Below are 14882 nucleotides of genomic sequence, written 5' to 3'. Positions count from 1 at the left end.
AAAATATCAAAATTCTCTCAGTCTGTTAGTTATCTTTCATGCAAACAAAATCTCCTCTAAATCCTTGCATCAACTAAATCTATAGAATTATATAAAGACAGCAGATAACTAGCAAAACATTTCATAGTAGATTACCATAAACTACTGCATGTTGTGCTATTTTAATGTACCTTTGCATCTCAATAGGAATCTATACATTTATTTAAATCTATTGGCTCACATTTAGAAATATTTTTCTTTCTTTTTATTTTAAGTTAATTTTAAAATTTTGAAGCCATGAATCAAGATACAGTCTATGAGATATTTTTGCAAACATTTTTCTAAAACCTATAAATATATATGCATAATATATCTTTCTGTGCTTATGATTGTAGATGTGACCAACTATCTAAAACTTCAGGGTTAATCTTTTTTATTGCATTTTCACTCACGGTTCCAAGAGCCATGAGAAAAATTACTGTGTAATATCTACATTTTGGGTCCTCTGTTTGATAAGTGAGGAGAATAACAGTCCTTCTTTACCATAGGTTGTCTATTAAAATGCTCAGGAGAAATGTGCTTCATAAATGCAAGGCTGCTAACATTTTTTCAGGATAATTGTGCTATAAACCATAGGGACTAAGATACATTCTGTATTAGGAAAACCCTGAAAATAGGATTGGCCTTCCTATTCCCAGGAAATGGTGACTTGGGAGCCTACTGGGATGGATGCTGAGTATTGCAAATGAGAAAGCACTTTTTAAGCTACAAAGAGTTTTAAAAAAAAGTATGGGTTTGGCCACTATTATTAAAAATATACATCTGTGTCATAATTGTGTATGCTCAGTATAATAGTCTCTAGCTCTGGGAGAAATCTTTGAGCAATTTAACAGTATTCTTTTTTTTTTTTTTTTTTTTTTTTTTTGTCCAGTAAAGCTTACTAGGTTTTATAAGTTCCATGTACAACTAGACCTAACTCTACAAAAGAGAAAATGTATATTATTTTCTCCCCAGATCTTTTATTTGCTAATTAGGAGAGGAAGTTTATTTAACCTCTCTAGCAGGTTGGGAACTCTTGAGAATCACAGATTAGATTTCTTTGGGAATCAAATAACATCTAAGAATTCCCACTGCCCTCAGTAGCATCAACATTATTTTGAATTTTGAATTTTAAGAAGGCTTTGTCCATTTAAAATCTCCACCCACAAATATACCTCCTTCAACCAGTGGAAATGGTCAGTTCTTTCAAAAGTCATTCACTGAGCATCTATTTGTGCTCAGAAATGTTCAGGAAGCTTAAGACTAAAGAAATAATATCCACTGCTCAATCATAGCTAGCAATACAACATATTAATATGTTGTGTAAGACATCAATGGCATCCCCTCACAGGAATGATGTCATCTATCTATGCAAATACAGGTAAGAAATTAATGATGACAATTCTGACTGGAGTAAAATTATTGAAAAAATAAAGCTAAAAGAAAGAGCTTTGTCTTTTCCTTCTTTGCTTTCCCTCCTGCTTTTTACTATCAGACAACATAAGAAAATGTAAAATATAAATTTTGTTTTAAGATGTATATTATGGCTTCTAGTAGAGTCAAGCATTCTACAGTGACTGTGATATGAAAAGCACTATCCCACACACTGTGGGTGTATGTATAAGTATATTTCAAGGCCCTCTTTTATTTCCGTCCATTTCTATGCTTTCATAATCTCATGTTCTCACTCACTGAGCACTTACCTTTGAAAAATGGTATTTTAACACTTGACTGTCTCTTCAGCAAAAGTCATTTTATTGAAATAATAAAACACACTGTATCCTGCTGAGCGTGATATTCTGCAAGGAGACAGAGGAAAGAAACAGAGATGTGCCTGAAGTTGATGGGCTTGAGGACCGCAAACAAAATGTGTAGGGAGAAGCGTAAACACCAAACCACAGGCCAATGTGTGCCCCTTACAGGGAGGTAATAAACAAAGGAGACAGTCACATTCAGACAAGGAAACTGCACACCAAGCCATCCCTGCATTTGGATTTTATCATTTCTTTTCTAGGAGTCCGTTCTTAAAGTCACTAGTAGGTAGATGGATGGGTGAATAAGACAGTGGAGACAGGGCCAAAGTGATGAAAAGGGAGCCTTAGATGCCCTTTTAGAATGTTCATGAACTGAATGTGCAAATAGAAAGTGAAATAAAATCCTTCCACTTCTGCAGGTAGTTTTCACCTAGGGAAAAAAAAAAGCGGGAAGCAGAAATAATAATAATAATACTAAAGAAAGGCCAGCAGAATAACAAATTACCACACACAGTCACTTTGGATCTGTTCTGAAACAACAGAATAGACTTTAAAAAGCAGTAAAGACAATAAAGATTCAGCCATTGTGAAAGAAGGAAAGCCTGAGCTGCAATAAAGGCAGTCAATAAAGAAGCTCTCTCATTTAAACATCAAATGCACATTGTTTTGCAACACCTGTTATTCAGCCATAATAGCTTTCTTAACCTGTCAAAGTGTTTAAGCTGAGGAAAAGAAATGGGCCTCCAGCTGTGCAGTTCTGTGGAGAAAGCCTGTGCTGAGCGATATTAGTTTAATGAAATGTGTACAGATTGTAATTGTGGTAATAAGAGGGCAATTCCCCGAGGTGCAGTAGGAAGGCGGTGAGCTCAGCCAGGCAGAAAACAGAATCGCACGGGCAGAGGAGGGAAAATATGGCCTGCTTGGGAGAAAACGCAGGACTGAGTGGTAAGGAAAGGGGAATCCTGTAGGAGGCTTTACCTCAGACCAAGTCTACAAAGGGTTAAACCCCTTCCTGGAAGGCCAAGTGACCCAGAGCTAATGTGAAGCAGTTTTAGGCAACACTGAAGCAGGTACTTCAGACCAGAGGCCATCAGCCCCTCCTTCCTCAACATAATGAGGGGGACCTTCCAGGAACTCAATCAGGGTAAGAGAAGATGAACAATCACAAGGAAGTGAGGACAACTAAGGTACTGTGACACAAGAAGAAACGAGATTAAACTGAGAACCAAGTAAGCGCAGGTTGTTTCTGTGTGTGCTTGAGCAGCATTGCTGAAAGCAGGAAATACTTTTGACAGCTCTTCCATAGACAATGCTCCAGTATCTTAAGCCACGTAAAGTCCCCCAGCAGAAGCCCAAATGCAGAAACCTCAAGGAGAACCAGCGACTCCATTTAGGATATCTGAAGCCAGGACTGCTAAGTGACCGGAAGCCTAGTATGAGAGAGCCTGAGTTCAGCACTCCAGGGAGAGCCAGTTACAAAGCACCATTCAAGTGTTGTCAGTTTTACTCTGAGCCTACACAGGGTCTCAAGGTGCCTATCAGAGAAAGACCCTCTTGTTCTTCATTCAAGGAGTGAAATATAAACCATTCTGAAATATGCCAGAACATCCTGTTTTCCTTAACAAGGTCTGCCCTCAAGAGAAACAGTTTACAGGGAGTCTCGTGTTGTGAGTGTGTTTTATCAGAGCGAAACTGAACTGAGGAAATACCTAACAGAACCGTCAAACATCATAAGGAAGGACAGGCAAGAACGCCGAGAAGGGCTTGTAAAGCTCACAATCTTCTGGCGCACAGCCTCAATCAGAAACTAAGAACCAATCATGGGATTTTGGCATACCTTCCCCCCCCCCCGCCCCGTCTGCTCCACATTCCTTAAAACCCAACCAACAGCAGCTCTTTAATTCAGTAAGTCTGACTGTTGACAGAGGATCACTAGGTTGCTTGACCCACCTCAGCTATTAGGAGGCTGTGCCGAAAGGTTCGAATTCCACGGCTAGCCTGAGCTATGTTGTCGAGACGCCATCTCAAACAAAATGAAAGAAAAAAAAAATGACTACAGGAAATTTTTTTTCTGACTGTAATTACCCCAGAGGTATTAATGGTTAAGGAAGATGAGCTCATGCAGGAAGAGGTGGGAGGCGGCAGCTGAGAGAGAGAGACATTCCAAGAAGGATCAGAAGAAATTGTTAGAAACCAATAGTGTTTTATTGGAGGAGGGGAATGTCTTGATGAGTTCATTGGTAGAGTGGACACAGCTAGGAAAGGAACTCTGGACCTGAGGAAATTTTAGTAGAAAGATCAAAATAAAATAAATAAACAAATAAAAAGAAAGAAAACCTGAAAAAAAGAGAAAAAAACAAATCGTAAGGAATATAAAACAACCATAAAACAAATGAAAATTTAGAATTCTCTAGAAAGAGAATGACAACAAGTTTTAACGATCATTACAGAATTTCCTCCAAATTAATGTCACAGAGGAAATGGCAAATCCAGTAAAGTCATAAAGTATCAACTAGACTAAAATTATGGATGGTATTTATCAGCATATTATTATCAAACCACAAAAAAAATCAAATCAAAGTGAAACTATCCTGAAAAAAAAACTAATTCAGGAAGAAACGAATAGCATATCTAAGGAGGAACAAATATAAGAACTCTGACTCGAGAATCTGGAAAAAGACCTTGTAGAACTTAACCAGTCTGGCAGAGGAAACCAGTTCAATTCCCAGCATACACATGGTAGCTCACAACCACATACATAATTCTGTCCTAGAGGAGCCAATGCGTTCTTCCAGCATCTTCAGGCACTGCATGCACATACATGCAGGCAAAATGCTCATACACATAAAATAAAAATTAATGTTTTTAAAGAAAAATAAATCTAGTTTATCCCCCGAAGTCATAATAGACAGTCCACTGTTACTAGAAAAATTTAACTGAAATGATCTATATTAAGAAGACAGGCTTACTGTGGTCTGCTGACCCTGCTGAATTAGAACAGGGGACATAAAAAGTTTTAAGAATAGAGACTGAGATCCAATCCCTCCTGCCCAAGAAGAGCAAGAGTCAATAATTAACTCCCATCCACCAGACCCCAGAGATCCAGGACCAGCCATTAATATACAAGTGTTTATAAGGCTCATTTGGGTTCCAAACTGCAATGAAAGTCATTTTAAAATGTGAAGAATAAAAATTGAATGTTGTGAGAGAAACAAAAAAAGAATAAAATATTTATTGTGTTCTGTGATATTATCCTCCAAAACTGCTAGAGAAACCACTTCTCAAGGAAGACGTTTGTTGTTGGTACACTGGCCTTGTAGAAATGTTAAGGAACTCCATGAAAGAAAGCACAGTGCATATTAGAAACCCATAGCCAGGGCTGTAGACCTGATGGAGCATTTGCACCATGCACAAGTTCAAGCACAGAGCCTGGGCTAAATCCCAGCAGGAAGGAAAGAAAAGAATGGAAGGAAAGTCATATCCACATGAAGAATAGTAGTTTGTTAAGAACAAATAGATGAAATAAAAAATAACTTTTATTATTTTAATTGATCTTAACAACTGACAATTTAGTAAAAAATAACATCACAATATTTAGTTATACACACATGTATTATGTGTGTGACAGGAATGGCAGGTATAATACAAAGAGGACATAATTTTGATTATTTTGCTCTAGTGAAATACACTGCCTACCAAACAGGACAGGGTTTTCTGAAAATGGGATTTGACTAATTGTAGATGTATTGCAATGCTAGAGCAACCTATATAAGAAGTCAAATATACAACCAATTTGCTAAAAAATGAAAGAAAATATACCCCTAAAAGTGCTTAGTGTTGCCCATAATTGGTAGGGAGGAGAGAGTTAGCAAAAATAGGAGCAAAGAGAAAATGCGGATGATATAAATATAGATATATCAATGGCTGTTAGGAAGATTGTTAGTGAAGCCATCAATTAAAAGGCAGATTTCCAGAATACACACACACACACACACACACACACACACACTAAATCCATGTTGTCCATAGTAAATTAGCTTTAAACAAAAGGACACACATAAATGAAAAGGCTGGAAAAAGATAAACCATGGCAGCCAAATCCAGAAAAACAAACAAACAAAATAGAAACATGAAAGTAGCTTTATTAGTTCCAGACCAACCAGACTCCAGAGAAAGGAAAGTTATGAGCTGTAAAGGCAGTCATTACAAAATAAGTCATTCCAATACAGTATGTTATAACAGTGTGATAAGGGAATAAAATTCCCCAAGGATACAATGATTTTCTCATGAACACTAACAAGTACAGCTAATGACATGTCAGGTGAGAGCAGCTAATTCCACCTGAAGATACAATAACAAGCTGTGCAGCTGTGGCCAAGTCTAGGGTCTCCAAATAGCAACAGTGGACTAAGATGAAAAAGCTGAAAGGGTCTTGAAAGTCTTCACCATGAACAACGAGACATGTTTGAGATATGTCTCATTAACTTTACATTAACTTAGGTTAATGTGTTTACATTAACTTAGGTCTCATATATCCTACATACAGGTTACAAACTGTCCCATTGCCACAGCACTGTGTAGTTTTGATATTATTTTTCAGTTAAAAAATAGGCTTACAATTTTTTAAACACTTATTTTTATTTTATTTTATTTTATTTGTTATTAATTAGAGTTTATTCACTTTCTATCCCAGTTGTAGCCCCCTCCCTCCGGCCCTCCCAAACCCACCTCACTCCCTCTTCTTCTTCTATGCCCCTTCCCCAGTCCAATGATAGGGGAGGTCCTCTTCCTTTTCCATCTGACCCTACTCTATCAGGTCTCATCAGAACTGGCTTCATTGTCTTCTTCTGTGGCCTGGCAAGGCTGCTCCCCCCTCGGGTGGAAGTGATCAAAGAGCCAGCCACTGAGTTCATCTCAGAGACAGTCCCTGTTCCTATCACTGGGGAACCCTCTTGGACACAGAGCTACCATGGGCTATACCTGTACAGGGGTTCCGGTTATCTCCATGCATGGTTCTTGTTTGGAGTATCAGTCTCGGAAAATACCCTTTTGCCAGATTTTTTGGTTCTTTTGCTCACCTTATGGAGCTCCTGTACCCTCCAGGTCTTTCTATCTGCCCCTTCTTTCATAAGATTCCCTGCACTCTGCCCAAGTTTAGCTATTAATCTCAGTATCTGCTTTGATACCCTGCTGGAATGGAGTCCTTCAGAGACCTTCTGTGATAGGTTGCTGTCTTGTTCCCTGTTCATAGCAGCTTTATTCATAATAGTCAGAATCTGGAAACAACCCATATGTCCCTCAACTAAGGAATGGAAATAGAGATTGTGGTACATTTACACAATGGAATACTACTCAGCAGTTAAAAACAAGGAAATCTTGAAATTTGCAGGCAAATGGTGGGAACTAGAAAAGGTCATCCTGACTGAGGTATCCCTAAAGCAGAAAGACACACATGGTATATACTCACTTATAAGTGGATATTGTACATAAAATATAGGATAAAGATGCTAAAATTTGTACACCTAAAGAAGCTAAGCAAGGAGGAGGACCCTGGGTAAGATGATCAATCCTCACTCAGAAAGGCAAACAGGATGGACAAGCTTATAAATTTTTTAATTAAATTTTTATTTTTTATATTAACCACAGTTTATTCATTTTGTATCCCAGCTATAGTCCCCTCCCTCATTCCCTATCAATCCAACCCTCCCTCCCATGTCTCCTTCTATGCCCCTCTCCAAGTCCACTGATAGGGGAGGTCCTCCTCCCCTTCCATCTGATCCTAGCTTATCAGTGGGTTCCTAGTAAGAAGAGGGACTGTCTCTGACATGAACTCAGTGGCTGGCTCTTTGACCTCCCCGCCCCCCACCACCCCAAGGGAGGAACTGCCTTGCCAGGCCACAGAGGAGGACAATGCAGCCAGTCCTGATAATCTTACAAGTTTTTAATGGTAGATATTTGAAGGGAAAATAGGTCAGCCCACTAATGTATTTGGAGATGCCAATACCCATCTATCAAAAATAGATCCTGCAGCTGAAACGTGGTAAGGACACAGGTGCACTGAGAGTCACCATTAATCACCTGCATGTAACTGACACCTAATGAGCCCCATCCAACAGCAGTAGAGCAAACATCCTGCCCAGGCTCATGTGGGATCTCACATTCTGTCTATCTCATTCTAGGAAAATAAGCACAACTTGAGGATTTGAAAGAGCAGGCCTCATACAAAGATTGCTTCCAGACAACAGTAGTATTCAGTGAGCAGTCAACAAGTGAGTTAAAGTAAGTACTCAGAGCAAAGCAAGTGCTCAGGTGGATGGCACGGGATGATCATGAGTTTCCGATCAGCTTAAACGTAAGAGTCCATAAGGTCAAAGAAGATCTTAAGCAAAATTTAACAAAAACACGTCCAAGCCTCCAGCCTTGCAGACTTACACTAAAGCAGTGCTTATGTGGACATTGCAGCACTGGATGCAAACATTAGAAAATAATGAAATTCTAAAATCTATCCAAGTCCCTACCTCATGAAACCAGAATAATAAAAACAAATTAAATCAAGTGTAAACAGAACAAAAAAATAATAAAAATCAGGTCAACTCCAATAAAATTTAAAGCAGAATACCAATAAAGAAAATCAAATCCAGAGCTGACTTTTTGAGGGATGATTAAAATCAATAAGCCTCTAACCAGGCTAACAAAGTAAAAAAGGAAGATACAAATTACAAAAAATTGGAAGTGAAAATGAAACTGTACTTCAGCTCCCAAGGATATTAAAATAGAAATTTTATGAAAATTTCTGTGTGCCTGTCTTAGTCCATTTCTTAGCCTTAGAAATTTTCACAAACAATGTGTTTATCAGCAAGAAAATATTATTTTTTGGCAGATTTGACGTCTAGAAAGGAGACACTTCCTGGTCTTCAGATTGTACCAGCTCAAGGTGTTTTTGCATGATGGATGGGCTTGCTAGCTCTCCAGCCACTTAGTGCAGATGAATCCCAGCCATGATGACTCTACACTTGTTTCTTAAATGCCAACGATCCCACCTCAATATTTTCAAAAAAAAGAAGGGCTGGAATTTCAACAGAAGAATCCATTAGGAAAACAAAAGGCAAACCCCACCACCATAATATGACAACATAGATGAAATCAGCCTAAAGCAGTGTTTGGCGATGTAAGAGTGGCATCAGCAGCAACTGCTGACAAACACATTGTGAATCAGCATGTGGAACTTGAAATTAAAAACACATTTCCAGCTGGTGATATGGTCCAGTGGTAGCATGTTGCAGAAGCAAACCTTGGGTTAAATCCCCCACATAACATAAGCAATTTCATCTCCTTTAGTGCTGAAAACGTTAATTAATAACAATGAAGTGTTAATAAAATTTTATGCAAATACAATAGATTGCGAACCAAATCAGCATGAAGGGATGTATGCTATATGATAAGGGAATTCACAGAACAGCATGAATTGAGAGCCATTTCTCACTTAGAGTCAGAATATTGTCAGGATGTAAGTTCCTCTAAATGTATGTATGGATTAAATATAATCCCAAATAAAACAACAGCAAACCAGTATAAGTTTACAGAGAAGTTAATTCTAAATTTATATTAAGAGACAAGGACCCAAAGATATCTAATACAATATTGAAGAACAAGGGGAAGCCTGTAGTGTTACCTGGTTTCAAACAGATTATTAATGCAAAGCAATTAGGTCACATGGTATTTATGAATACATAAGCCCAGTTCAATTGTAAAAAAACAAATACCCGAAAGCAGCCCCATGTACAATCACTAACATTTTGTCAAAGATGAAAGCAATGAAATTAAATTATAGTCTTTGCAATAAATGGCTGAATATTTGGACAGCCATAACTGTGTCAATAGGTGTAGCCAAAGATCATAGAGCCTCAACAAAATTAACCTAAAATAAGCACAGAGTTCAATGCAAACATAAAAAACATGGGAAAAGGTTTTTAAAGAGCCTTGAGTTTTGTGATAACTTTTAGGTACAACAACAAAGGCACAATCTGTGAAAGACAGTCTACATTGAGGTTACAACCTTTGCTCTTCTCAATACACTAAAAAAAAAAAAAAATGAAAAAAGAAGGCACTGACACAAGAAAATGCAAACAAAGGAGCATATATAACAAAATGTTATTGTCTAAATATTCAAAGCATTATTAAAACTTGACAATTAAAAAGATTCCCTCAAATGAGTGAATTATACTTCATTCCAAAATGAATCAAGTTTGCAACCAAAATTAGCCACCACACTTATTTATACCCCAAACACATTAGAAGAAGCAGATGCCCTAAAGGTTTGCATTTGGGGAAGGGTACTCCAGCAAAGCAATCAACAGATGGCTGGGGAATTTAGTATTAAGAGCATATTTTATAAGAGTCAAAATTACTTAGTATTGAATGTGTGTTTTTTTTTTCTTTTACCACATAATTACTAAACACTAAGGGCATAAAAATGTTTAATTAAGTAATCAAAACCCACAATATGATAGATTATCTTAGACAACTATTATCTCCATGGCTTACAGCATTTCCACCAATAACATTCATTGTGATGCATTTAAAGACTTTGAAATACAAGCAAAATATGCTAAGTCCTTCTTTAACAACACTTTTGATAGTTTTAATTTTAAAAGTTCCTAAGGTGAAGAGGAATAATGCTTCAATAACTATAATACACAGCTTAAAATTTGAACTTGCTTGCAGAAGCATGAGCCAGTAGTAGTAGCTCAGACAGAAGCCAAACCTAACTGGTATAATTCCGCATTGTTTTTCCTTAGGGTGATTCTGCAACCTGACCACGAAACATGATCAACCTATGGGGGGCAAAGGACAACATGGAAGGTCAAAAGACCTGACCGTGCATTTCACAGACGACGTTAATTTCACTACTGCAATTAATTTCCCTCCCTCGTTACTTACTGATGATTACACCCCTAAGTAATATGGTCACATCACAGAAATGTGAAATTTTCATCACAGTTAGACTTTGAGAAAGTGAAGTTATTCACAAAAGACAAGCTATTCTTGAAGCCCTAATATATCAGGGGCCTCTGTTTGCATTTTCATTTTTCCTGCCTCTAACTTTTCATGAGGAATATCAGCATCCTTCACTTAAGGAGTAATTGACAAGGAAATTGAGGATGAAAGCCACTAACTCATTTTCCAGACAAAATAGTTAATGGATAATGAAGATGGGATTCAGAGCCAAATTCCTTCAAAATTATCACCTCAATAGAATTCTAGATAGTAGTGAAACTAGAAACAAAGTAATTTTATGTAAAACTATTTCTGAAACAATGTGATGAACCTCTCTGGATGAGACTGTAGAGAAACCATTTCCTACTTCCTTGAGAAGGAACTGATTCATTCAGAGCATCCTGCGGGAAAGCTATTCTAAATCTGTAAAGGTTAGAGCATGCATGTGCTGGACCTAGGCCCCTGCACATGTGTAGGAGACAGGCCACTTGGTCTTCTTATGGGGTGCCTGACAAGTGTGTGGATTCTACTGCCTGCTTTTGGATCGCTTCCCCCTGGCAGGGCTGCCTTGCCTGGCCATAGGGGATATGCTCAGTCCTGATGTGACTGGGGAAGGTTAATATGGGGGGGGAAGGGGAGCTCTCCTTTTTGGGGGAGGGGAAGGGGAGAGGGAAAGGAGGAAGGAGAGGAAGTGGGAGAGACTGGGAGGATGGGAGGGAGGAGGCGCCCTCCAGATGTGAAGTAAATAAACTAATATAAAATTTTAAAAAATAAAAGATTAGAAAGTAGTTCATTTTATGGCCATAACTTACTAACTATGTCTCTTTTGTCTTTAGATCATGGTGCCTTTCTCAGACTCAGTTTCCCAAAGGGATGTGATAAAGGCACAACCAGCATAAAGATTACAGGATACATTTGGCAACAGTATCGAAGGAAACCGTTAGCTCCAATGCCTCTGTTTCTGAGAAGTAGTCAGTCAGTACTTACTTAACAAAATACACCCTCAGCAACTGGAAAACCCTACTTGGAATACATTTTAAAAATACTGTTTAATACTGTAACAAATATTATTTTGAAAGAAAAACCACCCTCCCAAAACAGGGAGAAAACTCTGTAAGCCAGCACCAAACTCAGTTATCTTGACGCAACTCTGTAATCTCTGACTGCTCCCGTGTGCTCTGCGACTTTTGATGATTTGTTTAAGATAAATTTTTTTAAACAATAAATTCAAGGAGCCCACAAGGCTGAGCATCCACCCCCCCTTTCTGTCGCTTCTGGTAATAGTTAATGAGTGGAGCAAGACATTCTGAGGCTTTCCTCAGCTGAGACGCTGTATTGAGAACTGACGCTGTGGCCCCCTCTGCTACACGGTGTCATATAAAGCATAGGGACTGATTCCTCCTGACATGCCCTGTCATGGTGTCAGATACACTAGCCGGAAGCCTACAGAACAAATTGCTGCTGCAAATGGCAACTTAGAGGTTAAAATTTCAGAGTTTTGGAGACCCATTCTCTGAAAGTCTGCAATTGCTAGGGAAATGCCTACCACCCTTCCTAAGTTCCAGAATCCCCACCTCCTTGTGTGTGTGTGTGTGTCTGTCTGTCTCTGTGTGTATAAGCACATGCATGTAGAGACCAGAACTGTGCATCTCTAATCTCTTCCTCAGCCACTCTCTACCTTTATTTTTGAGATGAGGTCCCTCATTGAAACCGAAGCTGGTGCTTATGGCTGAGCTGGCTGGTTGACCTCCATGCATCCATCTGTTTCCATCTCCGCAGTGCTGCCGTGACAGACATGGTACACATAGCACGTTTCTATATCGGTGCTTGGGGATCCAATCTCAGGTACTTGTGGCTTCCAAAACAATCCCTTTATGGATTGCGCTGTCTCCCAGCCCCTGATACTGTTTCCTGTATGTGTTTCCTACTTGCTATCTTTTCCATTCTTTCCCAAAAGCCAGAAATGCTCTTTATCTTGCCTTAGCTCACCACTTTCAACCTTCAAAGTAAAAGGGATCAATATCAGGTTAATATGAATGAATTCTATTGATATTCAAACAGTTTCTTTAATCATGAAAACAGAACTTCATGACTCTTCATTTAAAAAACAAAACAAAACAAAACAAAACATAAAATTGCATTGAACAGGATGCAAGTTGAAAATTGCCCATGTAAGAAAGTTCTCCCACAAAACTCATCTTATCAGAACCGTGCTTTCAAAATTACTAAGTTTTGTCTTTTTCTCTGTGTTTAATATAACCCCTTCTACAAATCTTTTCTAGTTAAGATTTAAAGATTTTGTCTCTGAAACTATTTGAAATGAACGCAATTCATGCCAGTTTTGTGCTTGACCAAGTTAAACAGTATTTATTTTAATTCTGTTTTGGCCTCCAGCTTCAGCAGAGCCCTGGAGATAACATATACAGGTTTCCTGCACTGAAAGGCCTGTTCATTGTTAAGTCTTCTCCGGCCTTCCAGGAGTTCCGCAGTGTTTCCTTCAGATTGGCCAAGGCTGACCATCTATTCACCCTGCTTTGGATCTGAAACAGCCATAGCTTTTCCAAGACAACCTGCCTACACCGGTCCAAGCCTTTCCACCTTCATCCCAGGAAAACTAACCACCACAGATCTCTTTTCTCTTTTGCTGGACATAATTATATATTTCAAGGTTGTAAAAAAAAAAAAAGAAAAAAAAAAGGACCAAGTGGTTTCCTTTAAAATATCACATAGTATTCCTTGCTTGTAGAATAAATATCAGAGATTTTCCCAGGGCTGTTTATGAGTCTCGATGTGGGTAGTTTTACCACGTCGATCCAGGCCTGATTAATTTTGCTACCCTTCATGAGAATGATTTACCCACCATTTTACAGACACCTCTGGTGACATTTCAAGGCAGCCTGTTTGTTTTCTTTAAGTATAATACACAAAACCAATCTCCCCTGCACTTGTATTCACCCAGAGGCTGAGACCATATTTCAAAAACTAAAAATAGAAGATTTAAAAAATATATTATTGGAAGACATAAAGCCTTAGTTCTGGCTTTGCCCAGGGTACTCATCAAATGTGAAGAGTAATGCTATCACCATCAGAGGACCTGGGTTCTGTGAGCTAACCGCCTTTGTAGTAAATTGCCAATCAGCTGAATACTCAGGCTTCTAAGTAGGCAATTCTTATCATCAAGTTTCATTTTATTTCCTTATAATTATATTTCATCCATCATTGATTCTATTTCTCTGTGTTATCACTAGTTTTTTTTCTATTGCATTTTTTTCGTTACTGTTCCTTTGAGGAAATATGCATTACAAAAATGCTTTTGATAGTAACATATTCATTTTCATTTGTTTAGCAAAGAAATATGAGAAAGGCACTGTAGGCCATATTGGTGGGGCATGCCTACACTCTCTGGTATCAGGAGGCAGAAGGGAAGAGAATTACAAGTTCAATATCAGACTGAACAATTTACGAAGAGCCTGTCTCAAATTTAAAAGGGCTGGAGGTGTAACTCAGTGGTGGAGAATTTGCCTATGATGTAAAAGGTCTGGGGTTCGACTGTCAGTACTCAAACTAAAAGGTATACATGATACACAAAGAAATGTGCTAAAGATGATAGATAGGAATAGGCGTAAGCAAGACAAAATTATTGCCCTCGAGGATCTTATGTCCTCATTTTAAGAAAAATAGCAAAGCGCTCACACCAAAGAATAATATGAGAGATTCCTAAGTAATCAGCTTGCTAACAGTGGTTGCAGAGCCTGCACTCTTACCTAATATTACCTAATGTTTACCTCACTCTGAAGTCATAATGAGGTTAAAAATGTGATTCAGAGGCCTGCTTTTTGTAAAACCCTTCCACAGTTTCCATTTGTTGCCAAAGAGAACTCAAACTCCGCAGTCCATGCTCTCTGTGATTTTACCTCAGTTTCTCTCTCTTTAGCCCTGCAGGTGTCGCTTTGCCTGTCTCCACCACAGAAACATATCCCTGATGGCTGTTTCATTTTTAGTTCCCAGATGTGCACCCTTTATTGTAGGACAGTGATCGACATTTTCATTAAAGAAAAGAAAAAGTATTGGCTTGAAATCCTGAATTCAAAGTTCTGACCTAATATTCAGACA

Source organism: Psammomys obesus, unplaced genomic scaffold, assembly GCF_907164565.1.
Source record: "Psammomys obesus unplaced genomic scaffold, mPsaObe1.curated_primary_1811, whole genome shotgun sequence".
Lineage (NCBI taxonomy): Eukaryota > Metazoa > Chordata > Mammalia > Rodentia > Muridae > Psammomys > Psammomys obesus.
This window is presented reverse-complemented; position numbering follows the sequence as displayed.